Below are 13,464 nucleotides of genomic sequence, written 5' to 3'. Positions count from 1 at the left end.
TTATTTAAGACCAAAAAGCATAAACACTTTCTACCAACAAAGCCTGAGCATGTGGGACTATCTTCAGGAGAGTTGATATTTTAGAAAACGATGCTCAAGTGAATAGTCAAAGCTTGTGGTTTCTCTGATCCTCTAAAGGGAAACACCTGCAGAATGAGGTGTAAGAAGTTTGAGAAAGAGTGGGAAACCTGGACAGGGCCTGCAAAATGATTCCATGTCTTACCTTAAACCAGCTCTCCATATGTTTGGCCATTATTGCCTGGAGCACTGTGTTAAAAACAATTCTGAGGTCACATCAGGCTCCACAGGAAAGAGTGTTGTGATTAGCTAGTGATCCATAGTCCCTTGCATTTGCCAATCCTGACTTAAAGGCAGCCAAATCAGGCTAAGACCAAAATAACAGAGGGGATTATGCAGACCCACCTGTGAGCACTGGCTTCCCAGCAACCTAGTCCACTGACTGACAACCAGGCAACTACAAACCATTCGTCCAAGGATGCACTGGAGGCCTCCTGACCACCTCTAGACTCTAGGAGGATGCCACCCAACGTACCCGCCCGGAGCATACAAATGCACACAGACATTTCACTCCAGGAGGAAGGAGCCTGGGCCAGCCTTTTTTGCTATTTCATCTCCATGACCAAACGATACCTTGCATTTACAATAAGCAATCAGTAAGTTTTTGAAGTGAACATCAATTTGTATTTTCAAAAGTGAATTAATAGGTGAGCTCCAAGATGGCAGAGTAGATAAACACAGTGCCTGCTTCCTTCCGTGAACACATTAAAATTACAGCTAAATTACAGAACAATCAACGTGGAGAACCATCTGAGTCTGGCTGAACAGAAGTTTTATAACTGAGGACATAAAGAAGAAGCCACGTTGAGACTAGTAGGAGAGGCAGAGATGCAGAACTGACTAACTCAAAACTGCTGTGTGGCAGTTGAGAACCGGGAGAAATATCTCAGCCATGGAGTTTCCCTCCAGAGAAGTGAGGAACCGCAGCCCACACCAGAGTACTGCTGCTGGGAAGAGGAGCCCCCCACAACATTTGGCTGTGAAAAACAGCGGGGGTTCCAAACATCCAAGTGGCATGAAAGACAGTAGGAAACCCAGGCATCCTCTTAGAGGGCCTTGCACAGACTCTTTCACTTCCAGGCACTAACCTTGGGCTCCAGCGGAGGGAAGAAGAGTCAGGGGGCCTCAGAGACATTTGAGGGTGCAGACTGAAGTATGTGGCTTTTGGGGAAGAACTGAAGGACAGTCAGCATTTTCCTGGTGAGAGATCCACCTTTCGTGCAGCCCTAGCAGGCAGGCGCCATCTTTCCTGTGTTCAGCCCGCCCCCTCCAGCTACATCTGAATCTCATTGGCCTGGTGACCTCTGCTGCTCTGCCCTACTGACTCACTTGGACCCTGCCCCACCCAACTCTCGCACTACTGGAGACACTTTCTCCATGAGGAGGCAGCCCCGCCCACATTGCACTCTTTCTTGGAAAACTATTGGAGTCTGGCAGGCCCCAGGTGGGTAGCGACTACTCTGACACTTTTGCTGAGTCGCTCGAGGCTCAGCACTGGTGCCAAACCAGCATTTACATTAATTAACCTGGTGACCACTATTCTTCCCCCTCTGGTGATTCCCTGAGACCCTGGCTCACCCAATCATGTATTGCATGAGGTGTTATCAGTGGCTAAACCTTAAGGGAGCCAGCAGATGGCAGCAGGCTTTGGGGTGCCCTGGCTTTGGATGGAGCTACCTCAGTCCCAGTACTAGTGTCAGCCATCCTCAGTTCACAGTATGTCCTCTCTCATGTGCTTCCAGGTCCAGGGCAGGCAGCAAACAACTGCAGATCACTTCATAGTTTCTACCAGGTAGCCTGCAGCTTGTCACAGGCAGTGGCTGACCTGGGCCTGAACCACAGTCCCTCCAAAGAGGCCCCAGAACTAAAATATTTGGAGATTGGCTTCAGACCACAGCAGAACATTGCCCAATTAGCCTCACAAGCAGTACCCCCAAAGGGAGGTCTCATCAGATACCAGAGCCCTCTGGGGCGAATCCCACTCAGTGAGGTAAGCCCCCCCTGCACAGCAGCCTGTAAGCTGTGGACATGGCCAAACACCACAGCCAATCAGCCTGAGGCTTCATCCCACTCACTGACATGCCAATAGCAACAAAGGTTCAACTATAACATTAGGGCACACACAACCCACAAGGGACACTCCTGGAGCACCTGCTGCAGGTGACCAGGGAGACTGTGCCACTGGGTCCCACAGGGCACCTATTACATAAGGCCTCCTGGCCAAGACTGGGGGACGTAGCAGATCTACCTAATACATAGAAAGAAACAGAGAGGCAGCCAAAATGAACAAACAAACAAATACATCTCAGATGAAAGACTAGGAGAAAACTCCAGAAAAATAGCTAAACAAAATGGAGGCAAGCAACCTACCAGATACAGAGTTCAAAACAATGGTTATAAGGATGCTCTAGGAAGTAGTGAGAACTTCAACAAAGAGATAGAAAGCATAAGAAAGGACACAGAGACATAAAAAAGAACCAGTCAGAAGTGAAGAATACAATAACTGAAATGAAGAATGCACTAGAAGGAATTACTAGCAGACTAGATGAAGCAGAGGATCAAATCAATGATTTGGAAGACAAAGTAGCAGAAAACACCCAATCAGAACAGCAAAAAGAAAAAATAATACAAAAAAATGAAGATAGTTTAAGAGACCCCTGGGACAACATCAAGCATAACAACATTCGTACAAGAAAGAGAAGAGAGAAAGCAAGGGATTGAGAACCTATTTGAAGAAATAATGACTGAAAACTTTTCTAACCTGGCAAAGGAAATAAACATACAAGTCCAGGAAGCACAGAGAGTCCCAAACAAGAGGAACACAAACAGGCCTACACCTAGACACATTGTAATTAGAAGGACAAAGGTTAAAGATAAACAGGGAATCCTAAAATCAGCAAGAGAAAGGCAACTAGTAACTTACAAGGGAGCTTCCATAAGATTGTCAGCTTATTTCTCAATAGAAACTTTGCAGGACAGAAGGGATTGGCACAAAATATTCAGTGTGATGAAAAGCAAGGACCTACAACCAAGATTGCTCTACCCAGCAAAACTATCATTTAGAATTGAAGGACAGATAAAGAGTTTCCCAGACAAGAAAAAGCTAAAGTTCATCACCACCAAACCAGTATTACAAGGATGTTGGAGGAACTTCTTTATGATGGAAAAAAATTAAATTATGAATAATAAAATGGCAATAGCTACATATCTATCAACAATTACTTTCAATGTAAATGGATTAAATGCTCCATTCAAAAGACATAGGATGGCTGAATGGATAAGAAAACAAGACCCTGACATATGCTGCCTACAAGAGACTCACTTCAGATTGAAAGACACACACAGATGGACTGTAAAGGGATGGAAAAAAATATTTCATGAAAATGGAAATGGGAAAAAAAAAAAGCTGGAATAGCAACACTATGCCAGACAAAATAGACTTTAAAACAAAGGCTATAACAAGAGACAAAGAAGGACCCAATAATTCCACTTTAGGGTATTTATCTGAAGAAACCCAAACTTTAATTCAAGGGGACATGTGTATCCATATGTTTATCGCAGCATTGTTTACAATGGCCAAGATGTGGAAGCAGCCTGGGTGTCTGTCGATAGATGAATGGAAAAGGGGAGGTGGTACATATATACAATGGAATATTGGTTGGCCAGGGAAGGGAATGTGTTCTTGCCATCTGCGTGGCATGGACCTGGGGGGAATTGTGCTGAGTGGAGTGTCAGACAGTGAAAGACAGATGCAATGAGACAGATGCAATGAGATATGAAGAACAAAATAAACAAACGAAACAGAAACAAACTCCTAGATACAGAGAACATTTTGGTGGTTGCCAGATGGGAAGAACGATGGAGATTAGTGAAAAGGGGGAAGGGATTAAGAAGTACAAATTGGTTGTTACACAGTAGTCATGGGGATGTAGGGTATTTCATAAGGAATATAGTCAGTAATATTGTAATAGCTATGTATGGTGTCAGATGGGTACAAGATTTGTTGCGGTGATAGATGGGAGTTGTTGGGGGGCAGGGTGTAAAAGACGAAGGGAGTAAGAAGTGCAAACTGATAGTTATAAAATAGTCATGGAGTTGTAAAGTAAAGCATAAGGAATATAGTCGATAGTGTGGTAATAACTATGTGTAGTGCCAGGTAAATACTAAACTAGTCAGGGGGATCATTTCTTCAATTATACAAATGCCTAACCACTATGCTATACACATGAAATTAATATAAAATGATATGGACTATCAATTGTAATTGAAAATTTTTAAAGGGGGGTAGAAAGGTGAAGGAGAATAAAAGGTTCAAATCTCCAGGTAGGAAACAGATAAGTCATGAGGATGCAACGTACAGCATAGGGAATAGAGTCAATACTATTGCGATAGCGTGGGACAGTGTCAGATGCTTACTGAACTTATGGTGATCACTTCTTTAGGTATATAAATGTTGAATAACTATGGTGTACCCCTGAAACTATTATAATGTTGTATGTTAGCTATATTATAATAAAAAAATTTTTTTAATGAATTAATAGATCACTGGATTGATGTGGCTGTTAACCAAAAAGAAGGTTAGTCATTTCCTTCTTTATCACAACTAAAACAGTGTATGCTGGGCACTGAGCTCCTTTGGCCCTGTGGGAAATGTATATTTACAGGAAGAGAAAAATGGCCACCTGACTGGGAGTGCTCCTGGTGTTTGCCACTAGGTAGCAATCAGGACAACCGATCGATGGGAGGAGTCCCACCGCCTTCAGCTTGTGCAGAGATTGCTTTGTTTCCATCAGGGGGATGGCTGACTGCCTCCGTGACACAAGGAATCAACCATCATTTTGCCCTGGCTGTGCAGGGACCAAGACAGTGCCACACCCCCTCCCAGGTGGCAGGGAGGACTGCAGAGAGGCTTGTGGCATGAGGGCAGAGAGGCAGCCACACTGTGAATGACCAAGAACAATCGGGCTGCATGATTAATGTAGTACAGATGTTAGGAGTGAAGAGCCCCTGGCAGCTCCCATATGGACAAAGAATGGTGATAAGGAAAAATGAGGAAATGTTTATTTAATACAAAATGACTGCAGGGTTACAGCTCAGTGAACACTTTGCTGATACGTATATATGTATTTGTATGTATGTGAACACCAAGGCGATCTGAAAATTAACATTTTATTATATTATGAAAAATTAAGTGCAGCCAGGATGCCAAAGGCATTTGGAGGCTGTCCTCTCCCCCGACTCCCATAGCCTTTGTGATCATCCTGCCCTTGGGACTGGGGTGAGTGTGGGCACCATGAACCCTTTGGCATCCATTTCATGAGCATCAGACCCCCTTCCCCGTCTCCCAGGAGAAACACAGTGAAGGAACACACTAACCTGATTGTGGGAAGAAGTCCACTCTGTCACTAAAAGCTTCACTTGACATTTTCAAAGCTCAATAAGAGTGTTAAAAGGCCATTTCAAAAAGAAGCAAATAGGCTTCTTTCTGGAAAGATGGCCGTTTAACTACAGGTTCCCTGTTTGACTGAAAGATGTCTTGTGCAGTCAGGAGCCATTACTGTAGGACTGAAGCCTTGGTTCCCCTCTCTAAACACGAATTTGACTTGGGGAAGCCCTGTGGTTAACTAGAGAGCCCTCCTCACAGAGCTCTGGCCATTCGGAGGCTGGGGGAGGCCCGGGCTCAGATACTGGCCTCAGACGCCACCGCGGACAACAGCAGGACGGATAGGGCTAAGAGCACAAGCCCTGCCTGCAGTCAGCCGCTGGGTCCTACCCCAGCTCTGCCACCTCCTAGCTCCTCTGGCAAGTTACTGAACCTCCTGTCTTAGTTTCCTCAGCAGTAAAATGGGACTACTCAGACCACTTACCATGTGAGTTTCTTATGGGAATTGAACGAATTAACACCAACACGGTGAACAGAATAATCCCCAGCACATAGTAAGTGCTCAATGAGGGTGAGCTGTCATCACCACCGTACCGTAGCTGTCATTAGCATTGTGAGGATGTGGGTATGTTTTTCCCTGACGAATCCAAAGGTTGCAGGCCCCTCATGAAATCACAGCACTCACTGAAATTCTGTCTTTAACAGTTGGCTACTCTGCTTCTTCTAGAATCCTTCCAGAGACCAGGAGCTCACCACTCCACAAGACAGTTGTTACATTATTGGATAGCCTGTTAAAAGGCTCTCCCTTATATGTAACTGCCTTAAATTAGAGCAGTTGAGCCAATCCACCTATTGGCTCCTGAATTTATCTATTATGCTCTAAGACACGGCCGGAGCCCTGAGCCACCAGTACAAAGCCTGGCTCTAGTCTGGTTTCTGGAAGCCGGATAGAACAGCTGTAACCTAGACATAAGGAAAGGGAGCCCAGAGAGAGGGAAAGAAAAGGGGAATCCCCCACTGAAGAGAGCCTACAAACCAAGATCTGAAACCACATGAAGAAAAATAAAGGTTAAAACATAGTATACACAATCTGCGCACTGAATGGTGAGACCACCCCAAGCACTTATCCCGCCTAACACCCTAAACCTGACTGTCTGGTTTATACCTTCTAAGCAAAAACTAGAATATGTCTCTCTGAGAAACTTCTCTCTTGAGCAACCCACAGGTACTCTCTGTGAGCAGCACTCCAGTGAAAAGACCAGGACACCATATGGCCACCTCTAGTTGCAAATGGCAACTGTGGTGGTTGAAAAACACGTCTAAATATTCTTTGGTACCCTCTCCCTTTATAATTCTCATCCACTTAAACTGGGAGCTAAATTTAGTGACTCTTTTCTAACAAACAGAATGTGGCAGAAATAATGGTGCGTGATGTCCAAGACTGGACATAAAAGGCTTTACCACTTCCTCCTTGTTCTGTCTGAGATGACTTGCTCTAGGAAAAGTGAGCTACCTTGTTGTAACGACTCTCAAGCCACTTGGAGAGGGCCACATAGTGAGGAGCTGAGGCCTCCAGCCAACAGCCATGTAAGTAAGCCCTCTTGGAAGCTGATTGCTCTGCAGATTCCACAGCCCTGGCCAACTTCTCGACTGGAACCTCATGAGACACTCTGAGGCAGAGCCACTCCCTTACACCACTCCTAAATGCTTGACACATCGAAATTGTGAGATGACAAAGGTTTGCTCTTTGAAGCTGCTACAAATAGGTGTAATTTGTTACACAACAGTAGATGACTAATACAGCATTTTAGTGTCTCAATCTTTAAAATGAAAGCACCTCCGGAGATCCCCAGACTTGAGGAAAATGTCTGGCTAATAGGAGTTCCAGAAAGAGAATGATAACACCAGCAAACACCATGGTGCCTAGTTTTGTGTCAGGAACAGCTGAGGATTAAATTATTAAACACATCATTCAAGAAAATTTCCCAGGATTCTGAGACACAGTGAATGAAAACAGACCCATTTAAATGCTCGTGATTGTGCATTAAAGAACACTGGGGATAAACAGGTCCTCGAGACAAGAAATAAAACAAGTGACCTAGAAAGGATCAGAAATCAGATGGCTTCACACTTCACAAAAACACTGGAAAAGAGAGACAGTTGAGCAATGCCTCCAATGTTACCCAGGAAAACGACTTCCAACCTGGAGTTCTATACTCAGTCAAAATTTCTCTAGGGTGAGAGCAGAATAAAAATACTTAGAGATATTCAAAGTCTCAAAGAAAATTTACTTCCCATGAGCCACTTGTCTGGTGGAGTGCGCTACCCAATGAGGGGTGTAAACCAAGAACAGCGTACATTTGGGACCAGGAAGCTCCTACACAAAGGAACGGCAAAGGGAACCTAGGAGGATTGTAATGGAATGTGCCTGGAGGATGTCTGTGCAGTGAGCGGGATGAACACAGTCTAGAAAGGAGCAGGGCAGAGGGAGCCAGGAAACACGTCTTGGTTACCTGATGCCACTGATTTTATTGTGGGACTTTTACAGTGACATTGAGGAGTTTGAGGGACTATTTGGAGAAAGGCATGCAGAGAGCAAAGCAAATGCTAACTCCATGGTGGAAAAATTGTACCCAAAAAAGTCGTATTAATCATAGTATACATATGCTGACATTTACATGGTCACAATAATGTAAATGTCACATACCGATGCGTTAGACACTATGTTTGGACATCTGATGCCATTCCAACCCCATTTTCCCTTTCCCATCTCCCACTTTAGAGAATGAGGGAGCAAATTCTTACTTTCTCTCAGTAATGTTTAGAGGAATTTTGTACAGTCTTGCCTTTCTTTTATTAGATATATTTCTAGGTATTTGCAGGTATATTTTTCATGATGTGGTAAGTGGTTATTCATTTTTAAGTTGATTTTTAAATTGTTTGTATCTAGTGTATAGAAATACAATTAGAATGCATGAAATCATGCTACATGTTCTCTATGGATGTGTACAAATACAAAAAATACGGTTATGAAGTGTTCACACCATGACAACGACAGCCCCTGCTTCTGGAGATAGAAGAAAGGGCAGGCATGGCATTAGAAAGGGCCACAAAGCAATTGCCACAAGCCTTTTATTCTATGTAAGTTTTGAAGCACACACGATGACATGTTGGCATTTATTAAATCTAGGGAAAAAAATGATCCGTGTCACCATTTTTAAAAAAAAGAATTTTGCCTAACCCAAGGTCACAAAGATTTTCTCCCGTGTTCTTCTACAAGTTTTATGGATTTGGCTCTTAACAGCAGTCGCTCTATTGCAAAATAAGCTCCATTTTCCCTGGAGAATGGAACAAACACATAGTGGGTGGTCAGTTTTTGTGGCATCGGTGTCCCTTAGAGCCCTGCAGACAAGGGAAGGTGGCCTCTCCTCCTGTTGCCCTCCCCACCCCGTTTCCTGGGGCCTTGCCTGTGGTAATGGGCCCTGGCCCCAGGTCATCCTTTTCACCCCAACACTGCTGTAGGCGGAGGTTGCAAACTTTACTGTTCAGCCTGCTCGATGTTTAAAAAAAAGAAAGAAAAAAAGAGCTAATCAGTGCCAATCAGGAAAATCACATTAAATCTGACAGGCCAACTATGCTCCAAAAGCCTGTGAACACCTCCAAACAGAACCAAGTTGCAGCATCCCCTTTGGAGCAGCTAGCTGTCCAGGTCACCCCATGTCTGCCCCTCTGATTGTCCTCCAGACCCTAAGCCAGGTCCACTGCCTGACTGAGTTTGCTTTCCGACAGCTGCCTTCTTCCATGACTGACGTACCTGCGAGGCCCACTCTACAGCTTTGGGATTCTCTTCCCTGAACTGGTGGCAGCCTTGCCCAACGAGGATCAGAGTCCACATTCTGCATATGAAGAAACTGCCGAAGGGCGTACAGCTGCTGAGTGGAGAGCAGTCTTTAAGGCCCTCATCTCTGCTTGGACTCATTTCACTGGATCCCATCAGCCTGGGCTCTGAGGATGTCTTTAAGCATTGCTGATGCAACTCGCTAAGGGCACAGTGTGTTACTAAGCCACCATCCACCCTTGTCAGAGGTTTGGGGAGCATGAAGAGAGCGGGGGTCTGTGTGGTATCCTCAGGGAATAGCAGGAGCTCAGTTTTCTAAGATCAGAGTTTTGCTTGATTAAATGTTTGATGAATGAATTAACAAATGGAGGAACAGTCAACTGAGTAGCCCATATATGTTTAACCATTAATCAAAATAGATTTTAACAGCAGAAATATTTTAGCCGAGGCATAAAGATAAGGAAAGTCTGGCCTGCAGTGAGCCAGAGCCCCCCCACCCCCCCAGACCCTCACCACCGAGATCCTCTCATCTCATGGCTGAATATTTAAGAGAGGATTTCCCAGGAAAAGCACAGACAATAATATTTGCACAACCCTCTGGGGTAAACTGAAGAGGATTTAAAGTTGTCTATATGGAACAAAATTCATTACATTTTCTCTGCAATATTTAATTATGATGATAAAAATAAAATGCAAGTATTAGGAAAGACAGTGAATTTATATGAAACTTCCAATATGATCTTTTCAAAAAACTTTAATGAAAACCCTGAGCTTTCTTTCATGACCTTAACTTTTTATACCAGGATTCATGCTCGAAATTGTTACACACAATTTCTGATCAAGATGTTTTTGATTAACAATGTCTTTAAATTCTTCATAGTTTGTTTGGATGAGAAACTTTGAAAAGTAGTCATAATTTACTTTACAACATTAATTTGAAGATTACAACAATACAAATTGTATTTAAAGCCTCTAATTGTAATTCCTCTTCTTTCATTGAAAAATTTATTGTTGAAGTTTCTAGTAATATTATGAATAGATTTTGAATCCAATCAAACATTTTCAGATCTAGTGTTAAATAATGCAAAATAGTAATTTGAAGAACTTCTGTTTCTTGGTGGAGCCGTCACTCTGTAGCTGGCCTGGGGTGAGAGGTGGCACGTTACACCAGCAGACAGCTCTGACCATGTTTCCCCGAAAATAAGATGTAGCCAGGCCATCAGCTCTAATGCATCTTTTGGAGCAAAAATTAATATAAGACCCGGTCTTATTTTACTATAAGACGCGGTCTATATAATATAATATAACATAATATAACATAACATAACATAACATAACATAACATAACATAACATAACATAATATACAATACAATACCGGGTTTTATATTAATTTTTGCTCCAAAAGATGCATTAGAGCTGATGGTCCGACTAGGTCTTATTTTTGGGGAAACATGGGATTATCTGACCATTGGTGGATAATATTTTTTGCCTTGTTTGTGGTATTTAATTTTAGGCTGAGAGTTCAAAGTATATGACTTGAGATTCCAGAAAGATTCAGACTACTCACAGAGCTTTGGACTGCTGTCTAGAGTTGCACCCATAGGAACTCTACCTGGCCTTTCTACACCAACCACCCCCAAACCGTCCCTTGCCTCCACAGCCTGGTGGCAGCGCTTGGGCTGCAAAATTCTCCTTGGGTGCCCAGAGCACCAGCTCCTCCAGGATGACGTGGGCCCTGCCCGTTGTCCACAGTGGACTGTGGCACCCTCCGCAGCTCTATCAAAGGAGATATACAAGTGGTCCAGCTTCTCCTTGGTCACATGCAGCAAAAGCCCAAGATGCCTCTTGCCATTCGTTGGGCTTGTAATGTGTAGAGACATACTGTGGGCTGCTTAGCTAAACCTGGCTTCCCTCTGAAGAGCCCCAGGCCAGAAGCTCTGACTATGCCAGGCTTGAGCTGGGTGCCCCAAATGTGGAGGGCTTCCAATAACCCAGGTGGAATGCTCTGACCTGTCGCATGCACAACACTAGTTCTCCAAGATACCCAAAGGTACGCCAAGAATAGTGAGTATGTAAGTAGGTTTGTGGTCACATCCATTTAAAGGCTAAATTCTTAGAGTCACAGATGACACTAAGCACAAATGCTGCCCCCCCACACAAGTGAATGTTCACAGAAAACCAGACTGACTAGATACGAGGTAAAGCACCAGTAAGCTCAAAGCCTCCAAATTCTTAATCTGGAGTCCACAGACTACCTACCATGGGGTCCAAGGATAGAATTTAGAACTGCATGAATTTGGATAGGAAAAACTGACATCCTTATTCTCAGTAAGCTCTCTCTGAAATTGAGCTTTTATTCCATTAGGAATGTAGGGCATAAGCCACAGCAGTGCTAGCAGTACTTGGGGCTTTCTTCCAATGGAAATCATAGATATTTTCATATTTCATTACAGTGTAGCAGCCATCTCGAAATATTATTTCCATGCGTCACTGCTTCAAAAGCATAGTAGGTGACAGACCTGCCACTTGGTCATGTTATTTAATGAGTCAATAAAGAGGCATATAAAATATTATATCACAAATTTGTTTTTTCTTAGGCTTGATAACTGAATGTCTATATAATTGGTTTTCTTAACATTATTTTATTTTTTGTACTTAGTCATTATTCTGAGAGGTCCATAGGCTCTGCCACTCTGCCAAAGAAGTCCCTGACACACAAAAGGTTAAGAATATCTAAGTGCCTAGGGCCACCAACTCCCAATGACTTGGGTAGCAATAGGGGAGAGACCATCAGGGAGAGGGATGGAGGGCTCCGGCTAGTGGGAGGAAGAGAAGGACGTCTCCCAATTCTACCTGGCCGTAAGGGCTATGATATGCAGCGTTCCCATTCTGCTTTGGCATATTTCGAAGGAACACTTTATTAACACATTGAAAAATTTTGGATCTCTGGAAGACAGTTTGAGAAATGTGGATGTAAGGAATGACTTAGCCTGGGAAGAAACCAGAATCGCTTGGTATTGTTCAAAATTGTGATAGTGTTAAACCTTTTTGGAGCAAAATAAAGAGATCAGGTGAGGCCTTCTTTATCTATAAATGGTAGCCCATGTAGGCGGTAACAGGTTGAACATATCAGCGATCCAGAGCCTTTCCTATCCTTTGCTCATGGTCCAGTACTTATTAATATAAACAGGCTGCTGCTAGGGTTCCTTGCTGGGCTGAGGGGCCTGTCAGCCAGGAGGGGGGTCACTGGGGAAGCCCATGGGCACCTGCCCCAGCCAGTGCTCTGCTGGTTACATGGGGACATGGGGGCAAAGGCTATGCTCAATCGTGGCAGAAGGGACTAAGTAGGAGAAAACACTTCTTGCCTTGTTTGTGGCATTTAATTTTAGGCTGACATCTGACATACATGCCCTACATTGCAGAAAGGTCCAGAATCTAGTGCATTGTTTTAGTTTATGCTACACATCAGAGGCGAGAGAAGTGTAAAACATGGCCCACTGAGAGGCCCCCATTGCTTCCCCAAGCCAGTGCCATGGGCATCAGGACAGCTCTGGGAACTGGTGATGAGCTCATCCACACTGGATGCCTCCCAAAGGAGTAGCTGTTCCATTAAAGCACTGAGCACACTAGTGTCAAATGGTGTCTTAGCGGATCTGTTTTCCGTAGCTGAAGACAGGCTTATGTAATAAATGTACCTGGCTTCTCTTTCTCTCTTTTGCCCCATCATGCTTGTAGAGATATTGCGGGACTTGCCAAGCCGTCTTAGGGCGCAGTCCCACATCCCCACATTTCCCCACCAGTGTTCTATAAACCCGCTCTAAAACCTTCTGCAAACAGCCTTCTAATCACTGAGGTGAGGGCTGAGCATTCCTGCAGCCTCTGCCTACGATATACTTAGCCAAGCTCTGCCTGGCTGATTAGTACAGACTTGGTTGCCAGAACCCTCAGTAATCCTGCAAATTGCTCCCCAGCAAGGCAGCCCAGGACCGTACTCCACTAAAGTCAGAGCCGGAGCCCTGCAGTGTGGGGGCCCCTGGCCAAGCCCCTACTCACATTATCTCAGGGTACAGAACCACCCCACCCACAGCAATTACTCAGACGGAGCTTCATCGCCACTCCCTAAGGAGAGCTTGCACTGTTACTCCTGCGTGTAAAGTGAGAGT

This window comes from Rhinolophus sinicus, chromosome 5, assembly GCF_057876585.1.
Source record: "Rhinolophus sinicus isolate RSI-liver-muscle chromosome 5, RSI-T2T, whole genome shotgun sequence".
Taxonomy (NCBI): Eukaryota; Metazoa; Chordata; class Mammalia; order Chiroptera; family Rhinolophidae; genus Rhinolophus; species Rhinolophus sinicus.
Note: the sequence above shows the minus strand (reverse complement) of the source record.